The 6,000-nt window shown below is 40.3% G+C and overlaps 1 protein-coding gene across 2 annotated transcripts in view; it reads right to left on the reverse strand.

Annotated features, from left to right (window-relative positions):
- The window catches only part of rai2 (retinoic acid induced 2), a 47,247-nt gene that overhangs the window by 21,327 nt on the left and 19,920 nt on the right, over positions 1-6,000 (reverse strand). The window lies entirely within an intron of this gene.

Genomic DNA, 6,000 nt, shown 5'->3' on the forward strand with positions numbered 1-6,000 from the left:
TGTCCGGTGTGTTAGCGTAACACATTAACAGTTATTCAGCTCCACAATAGCATATAGAACATATACCTGAGAGGCTGAATATGCTAAGAGTCCAACAAGTTACTGGTCAGCAAGTTCACCAAGCTCCCGATCTCATTCCTCAACACTGAATCCATCGAGTTCTTCCTCGGTGTCGCTTCTGAACAACTCCGCTAACTAGAGCGCCCTCTCGCGGCTGTAGACGGTAATGTTTTCTCTTGGTTCATCTCAGTCAGTATGAATTCATTTTTATATATAAGTCGCTCCTGACTATAAGTTGCAGGACCAGCCAAACTATGAAAAAAGTGCGACTTATAGTCCAGAAAATACGGTACATGGAGAGGGTGGGGTTTATGAACTATACTGCAACCAGCCACCAGGGGGCGATCAAAATGCTTCATCTTCACTTTTCAAGACACTTGATCCACACACACACACACGGGCAAACAGTCGTAAAGAGGCGGTACAGATGAAGGTTCGCTGATCTGAAGAGTGACGTCACTTGTGTTGATGCCGATGGTCGATAGTGAAAATAATTGCTTTTATCGGCCAATACCGATTATCGGTCTCTAATCTCTAATTTAAATGTTTGTTTAAAAAAAAAACATGTTTAAAAAAATTATTGATCTTCAGCACACATGAGAAACTCTGGTCTCAGATCAGTGGGACGCTCCACCAGTGGACTGTGGTGGCAGATGCTATAAATAGGGGCGTTTTAATTAAATATGAGGTAATGTGATCTGTGTGTGGCAGACAGCAGATCGCTCGTCCCTATACATTCGTTATCATTAACAGATAAACGGGCCTCATGCACGGTAACTCGAGCCTGCTGTTATGACAACAGGGTCAGAGGTCGATAGTAGAATCTATACAGGAAATAATGAGACCATCTCACTAGACATGAAATGGACATGACAGAATTAAACGCATCTGCACTGTATTAGGTGATGCCTGATTAAATACGTGACAGGAAGTGATGTATGTGGATGATGCTGGACAGTCTCTCAGACTTAGATTGACTGATTACAAGGGAAAGCTGTGACAGTGTGACAGACACCTACAAGGCCTTAGAAACCATTCAGAAGGCCTTAACAACCACATAGCAACGCCCAAGCAACGGTTTAAAACATTCTGAACACCTTAGCATATCAGTGCCCAAGTAACCATTCAGAACACCCTAGTAACAACCATATTAACAACTGCATGGCATGGCAATGCCCTAGCAACCATCCAAAACACCCTGGCAACCACTCAGAAGATGACATTAGTAACTGCATAGCAAGGCCCTAGCAACCACCCAGATCTTCATCATAGCAACATGCTTAAAACAATCTAGACACCTTAGCAAATACATATTGATGTCCTAGTAGCAACCACTTAAACACCCTAGCAACCACCTAAACGATCATATTAATTTCATAGCAACATGCTTAACACTAAACACCTTAACAACCAACCGGAAGACAACCTTAGCAATTGCATTAGCAATGCCCTAGCAACCACTCTGAACACCTTAGCAACCACCCAGATGATCTTATTAACTTAATAGCAACATGCTTAAACTCTAAACACCTTAGCAACCACCCAGAAGAAGACCTAAGCAATTGCATTAGCAATGCCCCTAGCAACCACCCTGAACACCCTAGCAACCACCTGGAAGACCTTAACAACCAAAGAGCAATGACCTAGCAACCACTCCGAACACCCTGGAAAACCTTAACAACCGCGGAGCAATGCCCTAGCAACCACTGCTACAGTTGCTCACTGTGATGCTGAATACAGAGAGAGATTAATATAGATGAATTTAGACTGCGACTGACATTAAAGGAATCTTTCACTTAAAAATTAATTTACTCTCCCTCAAGTTGGTTTCAAAGTTGTACGAATATCTTTCTCCTGCTGAGCACAAAAGAAGATATTTTGAAGAATGTTGATAACCACAGTTGATGGACCCCATTGACTTCCCTATAGTATTATTTTTCCTACTATGGAAATGTCAGTCTGGTTACCAACATTCTTCAAAATATCTTCTTTTGTGTTCAGCAGAAGAAAGAAACTCGTACAGGTTTGAAAAAAAAAGTAAATGACAGAATTTTCTTTTTTAAGTGAACTATTCCTTTAAGGACAAAAGCATTAAGTGAGATTTATTGAGACTGTGTGGGTGTTTTTCTCAATATGGATCATTATTACAGGTCTTTTCCTACTAAGACTTGCATATAATAATAATAATAATAATAATAATCTGTGGTCGTTCACTGACACACGTGAAGCTCCTCCTGCATTTAAAGACTCAAGCCAGAAGACAGAGAGTCTGACGCCGGCGACGGGACATTCCTGAGAGACTCACTCGTGGCTCAAAGCCTAAAATAAGATTAGGACACTAGTCGGGAATTACACGGATCCTCTCTCTCTCTCTCTCTCTCTCTCTCTCTCTGGGAAATACAGTCGCAAAGAGTTATATTTGCCCTTTTGTCAATACACAAACACAGCTCCATGTTTGAACTACTAGTCAATAGGCCCTATTGTAACGCTCTGAAACGCAAGTGTCAAAGCGCAAGTAACTTTGTGGGCGGATCCCGGCGCTGTTGCTATTATACCAGCGGGATAAACGACTCTTGCGCCCGACGCAAATCTAAAATGTGTGTGTCTGAAGTCGCTTCATTACTCATAGGTGTGGTTTGGCCGTAACGTGAAATAAACCAATCAGAGCGTCCTCTCACATTCCCTTTAAGAGCCGGCGCGCTTGTTCCACGGCGGATTGCTATTATAACGGCGGATCGCTATTATAACGGTGGGTGTACCGGCGCATGCCAGGAGCGGTTCACAGCCGAGGAGTCCGACGCTCTCGTCAGGCCGTAAAACACAGAGAAGTGACATTGGGGATGATGGAGAAACACACACAAATTATCTTCGGTTAAACAGGCGTATAATTTGGGTAAATGTGTAGCCTATAGCCTAGATCTTTTCCACATCTTCACGGACACAACAATGATTTCCCTCGTGTGTTAATATTTTTCCCTGTAATAATGTATGATTTGCAAAAATTAAAACTGCTGCGTCTGTTTATATTAGAGAATCAAAGTGGATGCGCGTTAACACGCTACATTATGGCCAAGCACGCGCCCTTAAAATACCATATCACTAACACGCAACACGCCGCTGTCTTTAGACTGTTTTTTTCCTGGTCAGTGGCGCAATTGCTTTCTAAACCGGAAAATATCACCAGGGAAGTTTTGTGCCGAACCGCCCCCGCGAGCGCAAGTTCATTCCCTAATTTACCGACGTGCGTCTGTGGAGGGAAGAGTCCGCTGTGCGCGGGTGCAGAATACATGCGTCGGTGTACAAAGTCAATTGCGCTGGGTGCAAGATAGGGCCCAATATGTTCAATGCAAGCCAAATACAGTAGAAATCTTGTTACATTTATCCAATTTTTTTTTCCCCACTAAATTAACATGAATTATATCATTTTCATTTATGGTATTTGTTTAACTGCACCAATATAACAACAATAAAAAAGCAATATTTGTATCTATTTTTACAACAAACAAAAAAAAAAATATATATATATGTCACGTTTTAGAAACTTAAAGGTGCAGTGTGTAGATTTTAGTGTAGATCTAGCAACCAATTTGCAACCGAGGGGCGAGCCCACCTCCCTTTCGAATAAGCTACGGTGGCCAAAACAGGACAAACATGTCGTCTGAGACAGCAGAGAGTAGCCAGTCAAGCAACGCGCTCTGTAGAGAAGTTTGCCCGTTTAGGGCCACTGTAGAAACATGGCGGCGCAAAATGGCGACTTAACGTGTAAGGGGACCCATGGTTTATGTAGATAGAAATGACTCGTTCTAAGGTAATAAAAACATAACGGTTCATTCTGTAAGGTCTTTGTACACCACTCAAAACATAGTTATGTATATTATAATGCATTTCTGATAAATAGATCCTCATACATTTTACACACTGCACCTTCAACAGCAAAATAAATGCATTACAATTATTGCAATATTATGAATGTTTTCCATTGCTAATATAATATATTGTGAATATTCTATACATCGCCCAGCCCTAATGCATGTATGAATATGATGACAAAAATAGTTTTTTAAAATTTACAGTAGTGGACAAAAGTGATATTTATTTTAAATGACCCTACAATTTATAAAACCATCAAAATATGAGGAAAATATTTTTAAATATTTTATATTTATAACTTGGTCAAGGTATTTATCTGTCAAAATGATTTGGCTATAACTACAGCAACTTATTCGATTTGACTATGCATATAGAAAAACAAAGCATACATCGACCACAGCATAATCAGTTATTAATATTTGGTTGATTCTCTCTTGTTTTTGCATACGTGTTCATTTCTTTGTATAACAGCCTGGACAAAAAATGTCGCACAAATACTATTATTATCACAAATATGACAAATTACTGCAAGCACAACTACGCAATATGATTACAAGTTCAAATGTAATCATATTTAAGGGTGAAGATGTCAATTTTCCTAGACTGGACATCAATTATGCCCACTAGTGTATATATGAAAAATTCAGAAATTTCGAAATTATGAAAATTTGACCGAATGTTGTCCTAATGATGTAAACAATGATATATATGCCTATATATATAAATACAAAACATGCTAATTGGTTGACGAGAGTGAGGTGGGTGCTGACAGGTGTAATGTGTGAATACTAATGGGGTAACGACTCCTTTCAGGCCAAATTTAATGAACTTACGATGGCTGGTCTTTCTTTGTATGTGTGAATGCATGTGCACAGAGGTCAAGAAAACCCAACCTCGCTTTGACCCCAAAGCTTTCAAGCCTGCAAACGTGACCGAATGCTTTTAAAAGTGCACGTGTGAGTCCGTGAGCAAGCATTGATTAACTCAATCGACGGAGCGGTTACCAAGGACATAAACAACTCCAGAGTTCCACCGTTACCATGGACACCATACAGCTCCATTATGATGTCACAGCCTCGTCAAGAACGCAGTTCCGCTGCCATTTGTCATTCTGGAACTACATTACCAGAGCCTGTAATATCATAACCGTGTCTTTGCAATGGGAGTTTCAGCATTTAATGCTGTTCGGGAAGCTTCACAGTGCTTTTATTATTGATTTGATGCACAGTGTACTTTTATTAGAACTAAATGTGTTTGTAAGATGCCTCTTTGTCACTCATGAAGTGAGAAAAACACAAAATGAGATGTCATTCTCAATACAGCTAAGCGTTTCTATATCCTCTCAACACCGCTGCAAAAACGTCAAAACGGTTTTAAATCTCCAGATCAAGAGCTTGTACCACAACTATCTAATTATGCCAATATCCCTCACCGGGGAGTTCTTGTGTTCCCCATCCATTTGGAAACATATCTGACCTCACAATCCCCAAGGCATTCACATTAAAGAAACAGTACACCCAAAATTAAAGATATAATTTACGTGGAAACATTTGAGAACTATGGCAGGATATAATGTAAAATTCAGTCTGTTGCTCACACAAAGCTATTAGTACGGCAATCGTTAGATTTAAAATATATATATAGATTAATTTACTGGTGTTTTTCCGTCCTTTTTGCCCTTGACAGCTCCAGTCCTCATCCACCCATGACATTCGGCTAATTTTCTGCTTTCGTGTTACACAGAAGAAAGAAAACGCAAGGGGTTTGTAACGTCATGGGGGTGAGTAGTAAATAATACCAGTATTTTTATTTTAGGTGAACTGTCCCTTTAAGACCAACATCATCCCTGTTATTTCAACAGCGCCGTCGATCAGGGCGGCATAAACCCTTCAAAGGAATATTTATCCACATTATTTTTAACCTGCAACGCGTAATAATTGAGTATAGGAATATACTAACGTCCTTAAGCTGTTCAAAATCCCTTTAAATCCACGAGAGATGCGCGAGCACGAGCACCTGTGCGGCCGCGCGACGGGTTTCCATCGGGTGTCATGTGTGTGTCTCTACCCA

This window comes from Phoxinus phoxinus (genome assembly GCF_949152265.1).
Source record: "Phoxinus phoxinus genome assembly, chromosome: 18".
NCBI lineage: Eukaryota > Metazoa > Chordata > Actinopteri > Cypriniformes > Leuciscidae > Phoxinus > Phoxinus phoxinus.